Source organism: Pristis pectinata, chromosome 21, assembly GCF_009764475.1.
Source record: "Pristis pectinata isolate sPriPec2 chromosome 21, sPriPec2.1.pri, whole genome shotgun sequence".
Taxonomy (NCBI): Eukaryota; Metazoa; Chordata; class Chondrichthyes; order Rhinopristiformes; family Pristidae; genus Pristis; species Pristis pectinata.
Genome location: NC_067425.1, coordinates 11,298,162 through 11,320,548, shown reverse-complemented (window position 1 = coordinate 11,320,548; position 22,387 = coordinate 11,298,162). Strand labels below are relative to the sequence as shown.

Genomic DNA, 22,387 nt, shown 5'->3' with positions numbered 1-22,387 from the left:
GGGGAATAACTTGAGTACAGTTTTCTGTAGGATTGGATTTAAGGCTTTCTGTAAGTCTTTTGGAAACTTGCATTCTGTAATTCTATCTTGTATTTCATCAAACGTCAATGTCTTTGATGTTCAATGGCTCCAGAATAAATGGAGTGAAAAAGAAAGATTATTCTTTTTGGTAGAAAATAATAACAGCAACAGATTTGCTAGGCATATTCTTTGGAAGAATGTAGTTTAAGAATCTCAATCTTTTATCAAACGAAATGTAATTTTAACATTTTCAGTGTTCTTTCTGAAAACCCCCAGTGCTTAATGTCTCTTTTTTTTCTGCTGGTTGTTGCCTGGCTTTTAGAAAACAATAGCCATATGCAATCCGGATTGCCATTTATCTTAAACAGTTTGGGAAATACTGTCCGGATATGTGATCAAATTACTAATCACGTTAATTCCTCCGTTGTACTAAGGTAAATGATATTAATTCAGCAGAGAAACTGATACATAACAAGCTGAAGTAATTACACTTGTAGACAAAAAGGACGGCAGATTCTGGAATCTAGATGAAACACACAATGACGCTGGAGGAACTCAGCAGGCCAGGCAGCATCCGTGGAGAAAAGCAGGCGGTCAACATTTCAGGCCAGGACCCTTCTTCAGGACTGAAGATAGGAAAAGGGGATGCCCAATGTATAGGAGGGAAACGCAGAGCAATGATAGGTGGACAAAAGAGGGGAGGCGGGGTGGGCACAAGGAGGTGATAGGTAGATGCAGGTAAGAGATAGTGATAGGCAGGTGCGGGGGAGGAGGGGAGAGCAGATCCACCGGGGGATGGGTCAAAGGTAAGGAGGAAAAAAGAGGGTGGAAAAAAGAGAGAGAGGCTAGGAAAGGGAAGAAAAGAAGAGGCATGGTTAGGGGTGGGTGTGGGGGAGGGGGTTGTGGGGATTACTTAAAGTGGGAAATTTCAATGTTCATGCCATTAGGCTGCAAAGTTCCGAGATGGAAAATGAGGTGCTGTCCTTCCAAGCGCAAACTTCTGTCTTTTGTTTCCTTTCCTAGCCTACCTCTCTTTTTACTACCCCCTTTTTTCCCTTCTCATCTTTGACCCATCCCCGGTGGATCCGCTCTCCTCTCTTTATAAAGACCACTATCATCCCGGTACCTAAGAAAAATAAGTTAATGTGCTTTAATGACTACCCCCGGTGGCTCTGACATCCACCATCATGAAGTGCTTCGAGAGGCTGGTCAATGGCACATGTTAACTCCAGCCTCCCAGACAATCTCAACCCACTGCAATTCGCTTACTGCCAAAACAGGTCCATGGCAGATGTCATCTCCCTGGCCCTATGCTCATCTCTGGAGCATCTGGACAGTAAAGACACTTATTTGTGTGTCGTCAGTAAAGACACAATTGTTTATTGACTACAGCTCCGCCTTGAATACTATGATTCCAACTACAAATACTACAACTCCTGGACCTGGGACTCAACACCTCCCTTTGCAACTGGATCCTTGACTTCCTGACCAACAGACCGCAATCAGTGAGGATAAGCAGCAACGCCTCTGCCACGATGCCCCACGAGGCTGCATCCCCAGCCAGCCTCCAACTCCCCATACACTCACAACTGCCTAGCCAGATTCTGTTCTAACTTCAGTTTGCAGATGACACCACCGTAGTAGGCCGAATCTCAAATAATGATGAGTTGGAGTACAGGAAGGAGATAGAGAGCTTAGTGACATAGTGTCTTGACAACAACCTTTCCCTCAATGTCAGCAAAACAAAAGAGCTGGTCATTGACTTCAGTAAGGGGGCAGTGCACGTGCTCCTTTTTACATCAACAATGTTGAGGTTGAGAGGGTTGAGAGCTTCAAATTCCTAGGAGTGAACATCACCAGTAGCCTGTCCTGCTCTAACCATGGCCACGGCCAAGAAAGCCCACCAGCGCCTCTACTTCCTCGAGGCTAAAGAAATTTGGTATGTTCCCTTTGACACTCACCAATTTTTATCGATGCACCACAGAAAACATCCTATCTGGATGCATCATGGCTTGGTAAGACAACTGCTCTGCCCAAGACCACTAGAAATTGCATTGAGTTGTGGATGCAGCTCAGCACATCACGGAAACCAGCCTCCCCTCCATGGAATCTGGCTACACTTCTCGCTGCCTTAGTAAAGAGGCCAACGTAATCAAAGACCCCACCCACCCCATATGTTCTCTCTTCTCCACCCTCCCATCGGACAGAAGATATAAAAGCTCGATAGAACGTACCACCAGCCTCAAGGAAAGCTATCCTGCTGTTATAAGAGTAACGAACAGTCCTCTAGTATGATAAGTTGGACTCTTGACCTCACAATCTACCTTATTTGGCCTTGCACCTTATTGTCTGCCTGCACTGCACTTTCTCTGTAACTGTAACACTTTATTCTGTATTCTGTTATTGCTTTCCCTTGTACTACCTCAATGCACTGTGAAAATGGAATGATCTGTATGGATGGCGTGCAAAACAAAGTTTTTCACTGTACCTCAGTACATGTGACTAAACCATTTTACCAGTTTAATTTACCAATATTACATCTACCAACATTACCCACATGGCCTCCTCCTGCTTTATGTTATTAGAGTCATAGAGCACAGAAACAGTGTCTTTGGCCCAAGTTGTCCATGCAGACCAAGATGCTCATCTAAGCTGGTCCCATTTGCCCGCGTTTGGCCCATATCCCGCTAAACCTTTCCTATCCATGTACCTATCCAAATGTCTTTTAAATGTTGTTATTGTACCTGCCTCAACCACTTATTCTGGCAGCTCATTCCATATATGTACCACCCCCTGCAAGAAAAAGTTGCCCCTCAGGTTATTATTAAATCTTTGACTTCTCACCTTAAACCTGTGCCCTCTAGTTCTTGATTTCCCCAAACTGACTCTGTACATTCACCCTATCTATGCCCCTTGTGATTTTACACACTTCTATCAGGTCACCGCTCAGTCTCCTACACTCCAAGAAATAAAATCCTAGCCTACTCAACCTCTCCCTATAACTGAGGCCCTTGAGTCCTGGCAATATTCTCATAAATCTTCTTTGCACCTATTCCAGCTTAATGGCATCCTTCCTATAACAGGGTGACCAAAACTGTACATAATACTCCAAGTGTGGCGTCACCAATATCTTGTACAACTGAAACATAACATTCCAACTTCTATCCTAGGTGCCCTGACAGATGAAAGCCAGCATGCCAAATGCCTTCTTCACCACCCTGTCTACCTGTGACGCCACTTTCAGGGAACTATGTACTTGTACTCATAGGTCCTTCTACAACACTCCCCAGGGCCCTACCGTTCACTGGAAGTCCTACCTGGTTTGACTTGCAGAGTAGGCCTGATGATTTTAACTAACATTTCTGCATAACCAAAGTAATGCATTGTATGCAAAGGTGCTTGGGTTTCAAAGATGCGTAAATGCAAGTACTTCTCTTTCCAACAGCTTTGTCATAGAAACAAGGAATTAGACCTTAGTTCATGGGGAGATGCTTTACTTCAAGTTCTAGTCAGATTGGCAGCCAAATCTTTCTAATATCCTTGTCCTGATGGGGCAAATGCCTCAATTTGGATTGACTATACTTAACAGAGTCTTTTACATAAATTAATGAAAAGTATTACACCTGAAAAGTCTCAATCCAATAGACTTTAGGCAAAAACAAAAAAAGCACTGTTAGTTCAAGAATTACTTTGGATTCAAAAAGAAATGTGCATTTTGAGGCTGTCAGCAATTGATCAGCCTCAGCCAGCACCAGATTCCCTGGGGAACTCTAAAGAATAAGAAAGAACTGTTGTAGCACACTGTCCAGTAGCTACTGTTTGAGTCATTTTATGGCTGCCTACCAGTCCAGTTTCAAATGCTTGCTTTACGCTAAGCATCTCTTGTGTGTACACAGTGCACACTGTTCAGTGAAACTGACTTTATACCAGATGTGCGGTTGGAAATGCAAAAATACTTTTCATATTTCCATACTTAGGAGGTTATCGTTATCCAGCTGGATCAATTCCTGTTATTTTTTTGTTCCGGCATCATACAAATATAATGTTACGTTCATAGTTCTACAAATATAATCTTGCCTGCTAATAAAATGCGTGAGCAGCAGGTTTAGTGGAGACCTATATGTCTGGACCTATCATATGGAGTACGTTCCCCCTTTCTCAAAGCCAGCTTATCTCACTTCCTTTGGTGAATGACTCATTTTACCAACAAAGATCAGCATTGCATATTATACCCCCATTGTTGCTTTTATTTGCAGACCTCCTTGAAATTTGGAAGCTTATTTCTGTTTGTTGCTATTCAGGAAGATATCGAAGCTTGCTTATCTCCTAATTATTGATCAGAATTTCCTTTTACACAAAGGCTTGTAATCATGCCCTGTTATTTGTATTATAGCTGCCTTCAGTCATACCTACATTGTAATACTGTGCTAAACATGACGGAACATGACTTGTGGACTCTATATCCTCTGATAATTTACATTATCCACAAATTATGATGGAGATTAGCAGCATGTAGTTCCCATCTCGGCTTTTGTAAGGGCTTTGTTTTTCTTCAATTCCTCTGTATGTCATATTCCTAGTGATGACAGCTTTCAGGGGTCACCTCCACTGTGGTAGGCAGGATCCTCTTGAGTGCAATCCATCTTGTACAGTATTGTGTACAGTTTTGGTCACCCTGTTAAAGGAAAGAGTACAGAAAAGATTTACTAGGATATTGCCTGGACTTGGGGGCCTGAGTTACAAGGAGAGGGTGCATAGACTAGGACTTTATTTCCTGGAACGTAGGAGATTGAGAGGTGACCTGATAGAGGTATATAAGATCATGAGGGACACAGACAGGTGAAAGCATATAGTCTTTTCCCAGGGAGAAGGTGCTAAGAGGGCATGGGTTTAAGATCAGAGGTGAGAGATTTAAAAGGGATATTGAGGCAGCTTCTTCATGCAAAGGGTGTTGAGTATTTGGAATGAGCTGCCAGAGATGGTGGTTGAGGCGGGCACATTAGCAACATTTAAAAGCCATCTAGATAAGTACATGGATAGGAGAGGTTTGGAGGGCCATGGGCCAACTGCGGGCAGGTGGGACTAGCTCGCTGAGCAACACAGTCAGCATGGATGAGTTGGGCTGAAGGGCCTGTTTCCATGTTCTATGACTATCTTCCTTTTTGCTGCCTCATTGTTCCTCCCCCTCTCAGAATCCTTGTGAGTCCATTTTCCAGTGCTGCAGCTTCCAAATTTGACAGATCACATTCAGCCAATAATGTCACATGCAGCATTGTCCCATCAGTAAATCGCACCTTCCTTTTCAAGACACCAGTCAATAGATTTTTAGATGTTACAAGAATCAAGAGGTATGGCGTGAGTGTGGGGAAAATAACTCTGAGGTAAAATATCAGTCATGATCTTAACAAGCAGAGCATCCACAAGGGGCTGAATGGCCTATTCCTACTCCTATTATGTTCTTTTGCGCCCCTTCCAGTTTTACAAAATACTGTCTCTGTTGCCCATATATACATTTCTCTCTATAAAGTCCTGCTATTCCTGGTGTCAGAATGGACTCTTGGCAAGTCACCTACCCAGGCTGCATTCATGTTTTAGCTTTTGTCACCTTTTTCCCCACTTGGAATACTTCATTTAATCTTCAAAATATACTTATTTATCTGTGTCACCCATTCACTTTGATAAGGTTATAATTTGATATGTGAAAAATCATTTTTGAAGTGTGTTAAATTATTTTACAATTATCTATTAGGCTCATGTTTGTTAAGGGTAAAATGAGCAAAAGTCTTCTGCAGACTGACATACACTTCTGAATATCAGATGAACCTACAATTGATATTAGCCTTGGTAACATTCTCAGATCCTTGTATTGTACACCCTGTCAGTGCTGAATTTTGAGTTATTTCTCTCTGCTTCTCAAATTTACGGTGTTATCATGGTATTTGTTAAGTATGATCACATTGTCTAACTATTGAGGAAATTACTGCCTGAATCTAATTTCACTAGGAGCTGCTGGTCAAACTGTAGTATGAAAGTCAGGTGGAGTCCAGGAGTCTAAGTCTTGGAATCACTTCAAGAAACAATCAAATTCAACAATCAAAGTTTGGAGAATGAGGTTGTGATTCCTGTTGGGGTTGGACAAATCTTTGGATGGATGAGACTCATAGGATCAAATGACATTTTTTATCCATAGTCATCTTGTATATTCTTCAAGAGAAGGAACTCTATCCTGGTGAAATGAGGCCAATTTTAAAAGCCCAAATGCTGAAATAGCTAACTTAACAAAGACTAGGAATCAGACCTGGGATCTCTCAGGAGATAGAAACTTGATCCCTGAGAGAACAGAAAGTCATATGTTTCTATTTTCACATAAAAAGAACATTTTAATGTAAACACTGCTCATTATAAGCCACATTTTTTTCCCAGTTTTGTGCGTGCTAGCCAGTACCGATTTGTGCAAGCAATTCCTGTAAATGTTTTACCATAGTTCTTAGTTCAGATCTGTTTAAAAATAGTTTGCACCAGAAGGAGATGACGTGGCGCCAGGCAGTATACGTGTGGCATAGATTTTCAACAAGGTTAGCTATTGCTTTGCCAATTTATTGTGGATAATTTCATGAAGAATAACCTGGATTACTATGTTCCCAGCATGGTCTTATGTTTTTGGAATATGACTTGGCATGCTTGTTCCAAGGGCAGTTCATTCAGACTTGTCCCAAGACCTTTTTGTGTTCTGCTCAGGCACGTGAGCAGTTATTGTATATTTCAGTCTCAAAGCTGACATAAGTAAACATTCCATTGCTTTCCTGCCTCGATTTCTTGCACTGCAACCTTCTTGCAGCTTGGAATCAGTATAGGTGTGCCATAACAGTTAGCAATGTGTTGTCGTGCTATGTGTAGGTTCTGTGTAACTTTAGATTTCATTGCACAACTTGTTTTAAATTGTGGAGACCTTTATTTGAAGCATTCTTGTCCTTACAAGACATTCTTATTTGTAGACAAGATCTAACACACTTTGCTGCTATCAGTGGCAGAATAAGCATCAGACCAGGAGTTAGAACATGTAGTCCAGGCTGACACTTAAGGACAGTGTTGAGGGAGAGCAGAATTCTGACAAACCCTGTGTTGATTTTTAAGAGACTAAACAGGAGTTTGAGTGCTCCCACTGAATTCTAATCATCCAATATTTGATGGAGATTAGTGTTGTCATCCCATGCCCTGGCCAACATTACTCCTACATTTTTGTACCTTGTTAACAGGGTTATTTGTCTGAATGCTGTTTGAAGGATCTTGTGCATTTAAAATTGTCTGCCATGTTTGTATGACTGCTATACTTGGCTGCTAAAGCAATCCCTTGTGGGTGTAAAGAATGCTTTGAGAGTTTTAATCTTTGTAATAAATCACCATATAAATTCAAGTGGTTCATTTCACAATGGTGTGGTTCATCCCTAAAAGGAAAACCTGCTTTCACCACTGCATTGTGTTCGAGCTTGTGCGAAAAATAGCGTGCTCTTGGGTAAAAAATCAGAGAGGTCTAAAACAAACTCAATGGCTTTCAAGACTGATGTTGAGACTAGCTTAATTTTCCAGACTCTCCATCAGATGCATCATCTGTTGGCATGATTATATCATTAGCAGTTTTAAATTTGTTATCAAAATAACAAAAGAACCAAAGTCACCCCAGTCTTAGTAGTTGAGCTGCAGATGGGTTGGAGTCCACTCGAAGGCCAAGCTGCAAGCCTTCGTCAGCTCGTGAGAGGATGGGCCTTGCACTCAACATCTGCAAGACAAATGTCCTCTACCAATCTGCCAGAGCTATACTGAACCACCCTTGACAATAAAGGTTCACAGCAAAGTCTGGGTAATGTCAACCACTTCTCTTATCTCAGGAATCATCTCTCAGCAAAAGGCAATATCGATGATGAAACTCACCATTGGTTTTGGTGCACCAGCACAGTCTTTGATTAATCAAGGGAAAGGGTGTTTGAAGATCAAGACCACAAATCTGGCAGAAAGCACGTAGTCTACCAGGCAGCACTGATATGCTTCTGAGATCTGGGCTATGGACAACAAGCACCTCAATGCATTAGGAAGGAACCACCAATGCTACCCTTTAAAAAATCTTCCAGAACCATTGGAAGGATAAATGAACCAACATCAGTATCTTCGCCCAGGCTAACATCCTCAGCATTGAGGTCCTGATTACAATCAGTTGGCTTCATCGCACAGACCACATCATTCACATGTCTGCCACCAGACTCCTTAAACGTACATTCTGTGCTGAGCTTTGTTGTGAGAAAAGCTGATCGAGTGGAAGAGGAAAAGATTTGAGGACTCACTCATCCTCCTTGGAAAAACATGTAAGATCCCTACTGACTGTTGGGATTCCTCGGCCAATGAATTCTCAAAGTGGAGAAGGAGTGTTCAAGAAGTTATTGAGAACCTTGAGTCCGTGCATCAGGAGTACAACAGAAGCCCTGCATAAAGAGTGGAAGGAATACACAAAGTAATCAGCTGCTGCCCCATCTGTGGAAGAATCTGCAGTTCCCATATTGGCCTCAATGGTCACCTCAGAACTACAAAACTGGAGCAGAAACAAATCATATTTGGTCCTGAAGGACTGCCTATAAAGGTAAGAAGACCAAAATAAGATGATCTTTGTCATGCCTGGCCAGATGGGTGAATACATCATCACACTGTTTGTGGCGTGTTTCAGAGATAGGTGACCCTCTAGTTATGTTTTCTGATGTTCCAGTTCACACCCATTCAGCCTGCATGCTGAAACCAAATTAGCTTTTTCAATGATTTACTCCAGGAAAACTCTGAATTGTTGGATTGGCCCTGTAGCATAATATGTAGGAACTTCCACATGTAACTGTTCACTTGACTTCAGGTACAGGGCAAAACTCTAACAAAGCAGAGAAAGGAGAGAGAAATATAAATGACTCCTTTTACTTTCTCCCATAGAAATGTAACATGATAACAGCAAAATCATTATAATTAGATGCCGTCCACCTCATGGAGAGATGTGGAGAAAAAATGGCAATATAAAACTTACTCCCTGTGTTCTACAGCAATTCAAGTCAAAATTTGAAGAAAACCAATTGTAAATACAGTTGAAAAGATTGTTCTCTTTCCCAAGGGTCTGGGCATGTCCAGATCTGAACTGAAATCAATAAACTAGACATCTCTACTTACTGTCTTGCATCTAAGTGATATAAAAATTCAGTCCAGACTCCTTAAAAGACTCAAGAAGGCAGATCAGTAGCTTTAAGCACATTTAAAAAAAAACTAATCATTCTTCCAAAGACAAACCACAGAGTATCCTGGAGTTGTTGTTTTTGAAAAGTCCTCCCTTATCTTGCATAATCCTATTTTGCTGGAAATCTCTAAAATGACTAACTGTCAGCACAAAGGTGATCTGCTCACACCTACTTATGCCAGTAGTATGTAGGCTCTAATTTTGTTTTATCACTTTGGAATCTTGGTTCAGTATTTGTATTCAGCACACCCTACTTCCTTTCCCCATTTTATTTAATGTGCAAGGCTGCTTTTCTGTAAATGTGGTCACTAGGCAAATGCAATGTGCAATATGGAGCCCTATTGACATATATGAGAGATGCCGTGAAGTGATTTTCATAAGAACACAAGGAATAGTAACTGTTTCACCATTCAACAAGATCATGGCTGATCATCTAACTCAGCAACATTTTCCTATCCTATTCCAGTGTTCCCAGATTCCTCTTGTATTCAGAAATCTATCGACCTCTATTTTCAATGAACTCAGTTACTGAGGGGATAGAGAATTCCAAAGATTCATCACCTGCTTTGTGAAGAAATTTCAATCCTAAATGCCCTACTCCCTATTATTGACTTCTCATCCACCACCCACCCATCCATCCTTTCCAGCCCTCTAAGATTTTTTTTGTTATGTTTCAATTAGATCACCCCTGATGCTTCCAAATTCTAGAGATTACTTGATCTCTCCTTGCATGACTGATCCACCATCCCAGGACCAGGTCTCACCATGGCTTTGTTTCGTTGTTAATAATTATTACAAAGCCTGTGCTTCTGACCAGGTTTTGCAATTGTTCTCTTTTAAAGAGCAAAATAGAAACACAAGAAATCCACAGAGGAGAAAACAAGCACATTGAAGGCAGAATATCTGTCAAGTCCAACCAAAGAAAATGTAAGGATACAACAAAGAAATGTGACTTGTAAATCATTGTTTCCTACAATTGTTGTGGCAATGTTAACATTAGATAAAAGTCCTAATTTTAACAAGACGTCTACATGTATGGAATTAAATGCGATTCCTAGATCAGTCTGAACCAAAAAAACATGAAGGAAAGGGAATCCCTGTTGTGTTTGTGCTTGCATTAACTGGAAATATGGGATATTGGTACTGGTTTACCTTATTTATGAAACGGGATCAGACTTCACTTTTTCAGGGATAGTTTTCTGTTCACAGTATGTCATTCTGAGGGTATGATCTTCACATCAGGAGAGTAATCCAAATGCTAACCAGACTAATATGATTGGGTTTACATATTTAAATGAGAAGTATTTGCAAACATAGACTTCCTCTGCAGCACAAAAGAAGCAAAATAATTTTTGCATATGTTTTACCAGCCAAAACCATCTTTATTGTGCACACCATTCTTGTTCTGGGCGTGAATTATCTATCTTTAAAGTAATATAACAGTCCACACCTAATTCCTCCTATTGGTTCAATAGGGACAGGGATAGGAGCAAAGAGGACGGGAAGATATTTAATTGGGGAAAGGCGAATTATGAGGCTATAAGGCGAGAGCTTGGGAGTGTAAATTACGATGATATTTTTGAAGGGAAATGTACTATGGAGATGTGGTCGATGTTCAGGGATCTTTTGCAGGATGTTAGGGATAAATTTGTCCTGGTGAGGCAGAGAAGGAATGGCAGGGTGAAGGAACCGTGGGTGACGAGAAAGGTGGAGCAACTAGTTAGGAAGGAGAAGGCAGCATACATAAGGTGTAAGCAGCAAGGATCAGACAGGGCTCATGAGGAATGTAGAGTAGCAAGGAAGAAACTTAAGAAAGGGCTGAGGAGAGCGAGAAGGGGACATGAAAAGGCTTTGGCGAGTAGGGTTAAGGAGAATCCCAAGGCTTTTTTCTCGTACGTGAAGAGCAGAAGGATGGCTAGAGTAAAGGAAGGTCCGATTAAAGACAAAGGTGGGAGGATGTGCCTGGAAGCTGGAAATGGGTGAGGTTCTCAATGAATACTTCTCTTCAGTATTCACCAAGGAGAGGGGTCTTGATGATGCTGAGGACAGTGTTGGTAAGGGTAATGTTCTAGAGTATGTAGATGTCAAGAGAGAGGATGTGTTGGAATTGTTAGAAAAGATTAGGACAGATAAGTCCCCGGGGCCTAACGGAATATTCCCCAGGCTGCTTCGTGAGGCGAGGGAGGAGATTGCTGAACCGTTGGTTAGGATCTTTGAGTCCTCGTTGTCCACAGGGATGGTACCGGAGGATTAGAGGGTGGCGATTAAAGGAAGTACTGATAGTCCAGGGAATTACAGACCGGTGAGCCTTATGTCTGTGGTGGGCAAGCTGTTAGAAAGGATTCTAAGAGATAGGATCTATGAGCATTTAGAGAATCATGGACTAATTAGGGACAGCCAGCATGGCTTTGTGAAGGGAAGATCTTACCTCACAAGCCTGATAGGGTTCTTTGAGGAGGTGACCAGGAAGATTGATGAGGGTAGTGCAGTAGATGTGGTCTACATGGATTTTAGTAAGGCGTTTGATAAGGTTCCTCATGGTAGGCTTCTTCAGAAGGTCAGAGGCCAAGGGATCTAGGGAGGCTCGGCAGTGTGGATTCAGAATTGGCTTGCCTGTAGAAAGCAGAGGGTTGTGGTGGAGGGAGTGCATTCGGATTGGAGGGCTGTGACTAGTGGTGTCCCACAGGGATCGGTTCTGGGACCTCTACTTTTTGTGATATTTATTAATGACTTAGATGAGGGGGTGGAAGGGTGGGTTAGCAAGTTTGCAGATGACACAAAGATCGTTGGTGTTGTGGATAGTGTGGAGGGCTGTTGAAGCTTACAGAGGGATATTGATAGGATGCAGAGCTGGGCTGACAAGTGGCAGATGGAGTTCAACCCAGAGAAGTGTGAGGTAGTACACTTTGGAAGGACAAACTCCAAGGTGGAGTACAAGGTAAATGGCAGGATTCTGGGCAGTGTAGAGGAGCAGAGGGATCTGGGGGTTCATATCCACAGATCACTGAAAGTCTCCTTACAGGTAGATAGGGTAGTTAAGAAAGCTTATGGGATGTTAGCTGTCATAAGTCGTGGTATTGAGTTTAAGAGCCGCAAAGTAATGATGCAGCTTTACAAAACTCTGGTTAGACCACACTTGGAGTACTGTGTCCAGTTCTGGTCGCCTCATTATAGGAAGGATGTGGAGGTGTTGGAAAGGGTGCAGAGGAGATTTACCAGGATGCTGCCTGGTTTAGAGAGTATGGATTATGAGGAGAGACTAAAGGAGCTAGGGCTTTACTCATTGGAGAGGAGGAGGATGAGGGGAGACATGATAGAGGTATACAAGATATTAAGAGGAATAGATAGAGTGGACAGCCAGTGCCTCTTTCCCAGGGCACCAATGCTCAAAACAAGAGGACATGGCTTTAAAGTAATGGGTGGGAAGTTCAAGGGAGATGTCAGAGGGAGGTTTTTCACCCAGAGAGTGGTTGGTGCATGGAATGCGCTGCCTGGGGTGGTGGTGGAGGCTGATACGTTGGTCAAGTTCAAGAGATTGTTAGATAAGCATACGGAGGAATTTAAGATAGAGGGATATGTGGGAGGAAGGGGTTAGATAGTCTTAGGTGTGGTTTGAAGGGCGGCACAACATGGTGGGCCAAAGGGCCTGCATTGTGCTGTATTGTTCTATGGTTAAAATAGTTCAGACTGCTGAATAAAACATTTAAGTAGGTTCATGTGGTTCCAAGGAATAGGGATAGCTGCAGTTTCAAGGCCTGGGTGTTACTGGGCTAAAAATTGGTTCCATTTACTTCCTTCTGCTTGCTTATTTTTCATCATAAAAAATGTGGACAGTGGTTGATAATGGGCCTTTGTTAAAGAATCACTACAGCAAAATCAGTGCAATTTCATTTAAATGGAAGATTTTTTTTAACCAAACTTTCATATTCAGACTAATTTCCAGTGATTCTCTATAATTATGTATTTCACCTTGTTCAGACCAAAACTGTACCACAAAGCTATTGTCTAAGCTCTAATGCAGACTGACTGCCCCATGACCCATCACCAGAGGCCCCAACCAGCATGAAAAGCTATGAGATAACTTGGAATAGGGAAAAGTGCATTTTAAAACTACTTTCTCCTTCTCCAACCCCCAATCACACTTTGTAAAAAAAAGCACCCTGATATTAATAAAATCATGGAACTATTTTAGGTTATGTCTAAAACTAGAAGATTTAAGCAATGTAAAAGGCTAAAGTTTCAGAAAAGAAAAATACAGGTCCAGACATCAAAATATTTTCTCTCAGTCTCTGTAGAATTCACTTCCAGCTATGCAATCTATTGAACAGATGACAGACTGTGTGTTACACCTCAGTTCTGAAATCTGACTGGTTTATCAAACAAGCGCACAGTGTAAGGGCTGTGAGGTTCAGGTTAGGGTGTCAGTCCTGGGCCCACACGTTGGCCTGTGTGCTAAACCCCTGCCTGTATATGTGTTTGCACAGAGTAGGAAGGTAGGCCACTCGTATGATCTCCTACATCAATTGTATCTCATTCTTTGGTTTTCAAAGGGATTAGCAATGATCCACATTGAAATTGCTGTCAATCTTTTATTTTGTATTTGACTGCACAACACTAGACATTCAGTTCAAATAATATTTAGGAAAGCAATTAGGACAGATGCCAGTTCTTTCCCTATTTGCTACATCTTTCATTGGAGGAAACCATTCTGTCCATGGTGCCCCAGCCAGTTCGTTTGAGTTTTCCAATTAGTGCCACTCCCAGATATTTTCATCACAGCTATACCAAAGGCAACTGTATTGTAACATGTCATTAGCAAATGGTCTGGATGCTTTTTGTTTCATCTTTCACTTAAAAATATGCAAGTGCATGCAGCTGTAAACATTTATTGACACTCTTAATGTCCTATTGCACTGTAGCGAAACATCTATCTATTCTGAAGCCCTGGGGCGATATGCCATTACAGTCGCTCTACAACACAGTATGTCATCTTAATTAGCTATGACTCGTCTTGGCATTAAGTGTATATTAGTTTTCAACAAGTGGCTTACAGTTATTGAATTGGGTGTGACTGTATGTACGTGCATTGTACCGTGATCAGGAGAGGGAGAAAAGGGTGGCAGCCTGGAGGCAGCTTCTGGAAAAAGTGGCTTCAAATCATAGTAATTGGGTGTGGCATTAGTTACATTTTACTTTGATTGTTTTCTCTGACTTTTTTCTTTTAAAAAAAAATCCTTTCTTTCTTTCCTTCCAAAATTATTACTCCTGAAGTTGTTGCGATGACTTGTCATAGATTCCAGCTGCTCACTGACATCCCATCTCAAGTGAACACTCTTTGTGTGTAACCCTGAACAGTCTAAGCTATTGCGGGTTTCAACCATGAAGGGGAGACCCTTTTGCCCTCACTCATGCCCACTTACTATTTCCTTCAGAATTAATTGAATAGTTGTGTTCTCAATGACACCATTTAATTTGGACAACTATTGCTCAGGCTGACATACACAGTTTAATACTAGTGCTTAAGTGCTCTTTCCCTTCGAGTTCTTCACGAGGTTTGAATTTGAATCTTTAAGAAACTGACACACAAGAGTATCATAAAGAGTTAAGAGCCATATTCCATCTGCTTTTTCTTTTAGTTCTGTTACTTCTGGTTGTACAATTATTGTGCATTCACTGGCAGCATTGAAATTGCAGCAGGGTGATTGGAGTAACTGAAATAGCTGGTAGCACACCGAGTTTGGTGCAGCCAGTGTGCATGAGCCTTGCAAGTTAATGATTGAGCAGATACAAGCAGGAAGCTGAAAGGAAAATGAGGCACAGGTCAAGCCCACACAAGTCAGGATCACATGTCAATCTATTTGCACACAGGCTGATGCTCAAGAAATGTTCTTTTCATGACACAATTTAATTGCTACAAAATTCTACTTATGCGTTTTGTGAAAGACCAGCAATTCTCATTACTAAATCTTACGACTGTTTCTTAAATTACTAATCGTCAGACTTTGCTTTGCAGCACAGAGCAATTGGATTTCCACAACCAACAGAGGCGTCATTTCAGAAAATGATACAAAAGCAACTGCTTCTTTTATCTAGTGCCTTTTACAAAATAAAACATTCCAAGGTGCTTCACAGAAATATTTCCAAAAATTGGAGAGATTTTGGAGTAGCTGACAAAAAACTTGGGTCTTAGGGAATGCCTTAAAGGAGATGGAGACAGACAGCCACGGAGGTTCGGCGGGGCGGGGGGGGGGGGGGGGGGGGGGTGCGGGGGGAGGGAGGGGGAGGAGTCCCAGAGCTCAAGACCTCAACAGCCAAAGGCAGGAGTGACAGTGGTGAAGGAACTAAATTCAGCCAACCACATCAGCTATAAATCTCTGAGGAAATCCTGAGAAAGTGAAAGGTTCCACACAGATGCAAGTATTTTCCTCTTTGAACAGTATTGAGAGGGCAGGGGAAAAAATGCAGACTGTAAAAGGGTGAACAGCAAGGAGAAGTTAGGAAGACATGAAAACAGAAAATTCTGAAAATAATTGGCAGGTCAGGTTAATCTTTATTCATTCACAAGAAGAACGTTGCAATCCAGTAGTTTCATGGTTAACCTTACTGAGGTTAGTCTCTTTTCTAAATTCCAGATTTATTTAATTAAAATTTAAATTTAAATTCCCCAGCTGCCATGGTGGGATTTGAACTCCCCTCCCTGGATCAGTGGGCCAAGTTCTGACTGCTGGTCCTGTAATTTAACCATACACTGCTGTCTCTATGGAGAGATAAACAGGGTTAATGTTACAGATCGATAGCCTTGAACAACCATAGACTTGAAGCATTAACTTTTTCTTTCTGCTCGATCCTGCCTCCCTGGTGAACATTCCAGCATTTTCAGTCATTATTCCAAGCTTACAACGTCCCTAGTATTTCATTTTTGTAGTAAAGTTAGTATATTAATTGTTGCAGGATAAAGAAAGAACAAATTATTATTTTATGTTAAACAACAAGGAAGAGCAGTAATTTAACAATGATGTTGAATCAGGAAATGGGAAATTCTAGCCTTTTGGGATCCATGGGATTGTGTAGCAAATTTAGACATGAAGTAGCAAATTTCTAAGATCTTGTTTCCCATGAGTGAACATCAGAAGATTATAGGCAAAGCATCTGCTATTTCTTGGTACATATGTGGCAGATGATTTACTTGGCACGGGCAAAACAAAACTGACCTGAAATTATGTTATAGGTTGGCCCAATACTTTAAGTCAAAAGCTTTTGGCTTTGTGATACACATTAGGGTATTGTGGAGAGTATTGAATCATGTATGGAAATTTAATCATGCAACCAGAACTGCAGTTGTCACTTCACCTTTATGCTTTTAGCATTTAACAGGACAGTCATTGAGAATCTTCTCAGAACACGATGAAGTAAAACTCAAACTTGCTGGCATTGGGTGTTGCTGCTCCAACCTGTATTTTAACATCACTGTCACTCTTCACTGTGACGAGAGCAGAAACTAGGAAATAGTCATGCTTTTGAGTGTAATATTTTATGACGCTGTGATACCTTTAAAGTACCATGGGTAAGGTAAAAAATATTTATGCTAGTACTCGAAAGGTTTCCCCAATACCACACATCTTAAGGGATACCTATTTTACACACCTCCAGTATTGTAGGTATAGCAAAAGCAATCCTCTTGAGGCAGTTTTCAGGACCGATTCGTTGCTTTTCTGCTGACATCATGTCAGGCAGAATTTCCATCTAGTAATCCAGCTGCCTCCAAACCTCAACAGGGTTTTTAGCAAACAACATTAGGAAGTCAATAAATTGAATGTCAGTAATGTGAGAAAGGTGTATGACTTGAACCAGGACTGGAAAATTCCACTGCTTAACTAGCCAGGGGTGAGCTGTCTACTGATATTAGTGAACTGAAGTATCAAAGCAGTTTGCCAACTTGTAACATTGACGTTGTGCCACTTTCTGACTCCAATTCCACCTAAAAGACATTTTTCTTAGGTTTTCTGTCATTGTCTACCCACTGTGCTGCCAGAACTTGTTCGAAACTTCCTTTTTTGGGATTAGTATCCTGAGGTCAAAGTACAAGTAATTTCTTTTGGATAGGGAGTTGGGGGTGGGGGTGGGGGAAGAGGGCCAATGAGCAAGTAACTTAAAACCTGCCTTCTCCACAGACCCGTGGTTGTGTTATAGATTGTCCCAATGCTTTAAATCAAGGTGCAAAGGTTTTGGGCTTTGTGAGTCACATTGTGGAGAGTATTGGGTCATGTATGGAAATGTAATCATGCATTTTGAGCTGCAGCTGCCACTTCACCTTTATGCTTTTAGGATTTAACATGACAGTCCTTTTCAGTTCTCAGACATGAAGGTGGTGAGAATCAACTTCCTCTGGTGCAGGGGTTGACTCACTCTGGGGTACCCTTGCAGGTGTGCTAGTTGTCCCTACATGACAACTCCAGACAACTGATGTTCATGCACATTACCCTTGGGGAATATCCTATATCCTTCCTTTTTATTGGCCTGAATATCTGGGGTTCTCTCCAGTCATTCGCCCCTCAGAAAGCCGCTTTAGCTCACATCCTACAAGCACCACAATATAAAATTCTCTTGCTGGTGTTCCTGTCTCTCCATTGACTCTCCCCATCCTAATCCTCTAAACTCTTTTAGTCATACTTTGCAAGTGTTCAGTCCCACCAATTTCCTTTGTCACGTCATTTGCATCCTCTGTTGCTTACACCTCTCTGTTAGTGCACTGGCACCCAATTGTCCAGGCGCAGTACTGTGGAATTTTTTCCCTAAGCCTGTCTTTCTCTAACTCTGTGGTACTTGTCTGCCGTAATGCCCCCTTGTTTGAGCTGGTGCTAGTTTTGCACTGACTACACTTCAGTGGATGGCCTTGGGATGTTATGTTGTAAAACAATTGCTAGTTGCTATTGGAAAAGGGTAGATGTTGGCCTCCAGTCGTCCAAGGCTGAAGCAAGCCATTGATGTTAGGTGAAAGAGGAAGTTGCCAGTTTCCTACTTTATTTTATGGATCTTGTGTTGGTTCAAACACCTGAAACACGGGCTGACTGGCACATCTACCAGGGTCCAAGTCGTAGCCCGAAGATGTGAAGGTGGGACTACTGCTTAATTTTTTTTCGTTCTGACCAGATCCTGGAGTTCAGTTGAAACCTCCTTGCTGCCACCCTCCATTGGTGAGAAGCAGGTCCTGATCAATGTAACCAGCCTTATAATTAACCCAGGGCAGGAAATGTACTGCACTTCAGGTGCACTGCTTTTATGCACCATTTGAGTAGGGACCAGGACATCAGCCTCTGAAATTCAGCAGAATATCTGATGACAGAATATCACACCCAAGCTTGACCCTGTCTTCTGACATTAATGTTAAACACTGTTTCTGGCAGGTGACACTGGTTAACAAGCAGCAGTGGGAATTCTGTCTGGAATATTTTGCACTGTCCCTTGGCCAATTATAATGTTTCAGTTGTTGTATTGACAAAGGATTCTGGTTCTCCCAAAATCTCTAGCTTTTCATGAACAATGGAATTTATATTAGTCCTCATGCTCATTCTTACAAAACCTCTTTAACAGAAATGATCTTTACTTTAACCAACCTATTTTATGGACTCAATTTTCTAATTATGAGCCTTGGTTCTAATCTTTACTTTAGAAAATCTGATTGCCTTAGATTTAAAAGAAAGTCAGTTCATAAGCCTTTGCCTATTAAGTGGACCATGTTTAAATAGCTTAGAGACTATATCCTATTGCACCTTGGGATCCAGATTCTGGCTACATCACAAAGTAGGGAAGGACGTGCTCCTTGCATTTCCTTGTGGTGTGATGCTTTGAGTTGAAGGAACTGTGAGCTTTACATTCTGCATGAAAGTGATCTCATCTTCACATGGGATTAGGTGGTCTCAGAACCAAGATAATCATTTGCTATAAATGTCACATCCCAGGAATATATGTCCTTGAAACTTCTTTTCAGTCTCATGCTGATCCACTCAATTTGTTGTTGGGTTTTGTATGTGCAGAGTGTTGTGGAGCATTGATAGTGATTAATTATATAATTAGAATGCACAAGGATAACCAGGAGAGAGGATGAGTTTGCTCCACGTCAGTACAGTGACTTGTCACCTGGTTCAGTGCCTAAGTATCGAGGACCCTGCAAGTGGCAGCTCCTTTTGCTCCAGAAGTAACTAGCAAATAGTGGGTCTCAAAGGTTCAAGCTAACCACCAACTTGTTTTGATTCTTTATTTGATTCTTTGAGCTGTGGTTTTCCACACCTCATTGTTTTGTGAACAGCGTTTGAAGGTAATAATTTTTATGCCAATCTGGAGGCTGACCCCTCCCCCCTCAACTGCTGCCCACTCAAATTCCAAAGGGAATAATTTTTTTCCTTCCCGTTTACATTTTCCCTGCTTTGTGAATAAAGCCTTTCACTGTGAGGAACAATTAAATTCACAAAGACTTCCATTGCCAGAAAGCAAAGTGATGATCAAGCAAATTATAAGTAGAAAGATCAGAGAGCCCTGAGCCATATTTACTCATTAATTAATGTCCAAATACACCCACGCACAGCACAATTTTAATGCATGTCCCACTTTAATTATGCAATTCTCCTGCTGTTTTAGCACCCCATCGTCTGATTCACAAGTGAGCAGTGCCACGGGGTATCTACTAGCTATGTAATAAGACACATGAAGCTTATTATGTTTTTAATCACTTGTTTTGACATGTGATCTTGCACATATGTGCTGCTAAAGTGATAATGGGGTTAAAGATGTGTTACCACTGAGTAATGTGTGGCAGAAATAGACTAGTCTTATGTCTGTAATCTCCTACTTAGAGTATTTACAAATCCTGTTGACCTTGAGGTCCTTTACTGCTAGCATATTATGGCCTACACGATCCCTAATTGAAGAGAGCAATACAGCGAAACCTGTTCCTCTGGGAACATTTGAAATGACCACCTGTCCTGTGCGGCTAGTTTGCCTTGAGACTGTTCGCTTTCTAGTTTAATAGTTGTTTTGGGGATTTATAGAGCACTGTTGTCTTTGGGACATTTAATGTGACATTGCAGTTTTGTTTTTTTTTTGCTGATGTTGAGAAATAGAATTGACTGCAGGATGATTAAAACTGCAGAGACACCACAAGGTTTTCCAGTCCTTGAAATCCTCCACTTTTTACTTAACCACTTGCCCCAGGTTCCATTCATTTAATTGAAAAATTCAGTACTTGTTTTTGCACATCATCTACACTGCTTATTTCTATTTGGCAAATATGAGCTAAATAAGGCAATAATTTTAATCCACATAGTATTCACTCCACATAGTTTCTCCATGTTCTCAAACTTCATGAGCCAATTAACTCATTCTTCGTATGCCACATGTGCTTCCTACAAATGAATCAACATTTGGAGCCACAGACCAATTTTTTTTCTTTGCTATTTCAGTTTGATAAAATAAATTACATTCGATCTTTGACTTCACAGCTGTCTTCCTTGCTGTATAATTTTTGTGACTCCTGCACATTCCAGGTTTTCCTACAGGGAAGGTACTTGACCAAGCCTTTTATTCTCCAATTGAAATACTTTGTTCATCTATCTGGATCAGGGCATCACTGGCAAGGCCATATTTATTACACATCACGCCAAGACAAATTGCCCCTTGTGCTGATAACTGCTCGTTAGGTCATTTCAGAGGGTTGACTACACAGAGTGGCTCTGGAGTCGCACGTAGGACAAACCAGGTATGAATTGCAGACTTGCTCCACTGAAGGACATCAGTGATTCAGATGGGTTTACAAAAATCCAGTCGTTTTTGTGGTCATCATTACTAAAAATATTTTATTGACATCTTAAATTTGATAATTGGACCCTGTTATGTTCTGAGCTGAAAGTTGTGGATAATTAGTTTCTCCTTTAGTAGCCCTGCAAAGTCATCTGATTTAGTAATTGCCAAAAGATTACATGGTAATCCAAGCAAATAATTATTGATTATAATTAAATGATTCTTCTGGTAAAAAATGATTTCACTTTGTTGTTTACACTTTAGTTTATTGGCAGTATTTTAGTTTGCCCACCTTGATTCTGTAATTCAACATCTTCACCCTCACCTCTTTGCGTGCAATGTTTCTGTTTCTCAGACTGGATGTGTTTATGGCCCAAGTTTATAAGACTGATGCCGGATTTTGGATGTTTCTGAAACCCATGACTGTAATTGGGTTGTTTGGAAGTGGTTTGGCCAAGTGAGTCTCATTTACAGGATTTCTTTTGAGAATGCTGTGCCAGCCAATAAGTTGGAGGCATGCGGGGTGCATGTCTGAACTCACACCAGGTGACTGTGCAGCAAACAAAGTTAGATTACTAAAAAACATTGGATTTAAAGCATGGACGAATGATAAGAACTACAGGTATTTTTCCAAATAAAGGCAGGATTATTCAGAAAAATTCAGTATTTTAGACACAAATTATGTTAATAAAATTAATCTCAGTGATACGGTCACAGGCTGAATTGATAGTGTAATTACCCAATCCTCTCAACTTTGTCTAAGAATGGTGTTGTCATTACATGCATTCATTTACATGTCATATTTTGTTGTTGTTTGGAAATTCTATCACTGATTCTTAACATGGGGTTTTCTGCTGCTTCTATTGTCATGCATGACCAGGTGCTTTATGGGAAGGTAACTATCAAACCTGCTTCTAGACTTTGGAGCAGAAATCCATCCTCTCTTGTGCAACCTTGAAATAATGCACACTGGACTCTGCTTCTGAGATTGAGTTCAACTGACCTCACACCTTGCATGTTCAGCACATAAAAGATAATGACTTTCCACCTGCTTTCATATTGTCGCTTTCAGCCACATGTTGTTTATAAGCATCTATGAGAGTGTAATGGTGCACTGTTCCTTATTCTCATTACTTTAGATTAGTAGTGATCATGGATATTGATTCTTATTTTTGGGGTTATCTTGAATCCACTTCAGAAAGGTGTATTTTGATAATGGGAGTTGTTTAATGATAGCTGTGCAGAAGCAGTTATTAGAATCCTATCACTGTGACTGTAGCTCTGAACCTATGTTTCTGCTTCTCCATGGCCCTG

General features: G+C 41.1%; 1 protein-coding gene across 2 annotated transcripts in view; it reads left to right on the top strand.

Moving 5' to 3' along the window:
- The window catches only part of vps53 (VPS53 subunit of GARP complex), a 184,054-nt gene that overhangs the window by 126,992 nt on the left and 34,675 nt on the right, over positions 1-22,387 (top strand). The window lies entirely within an intron of this gene.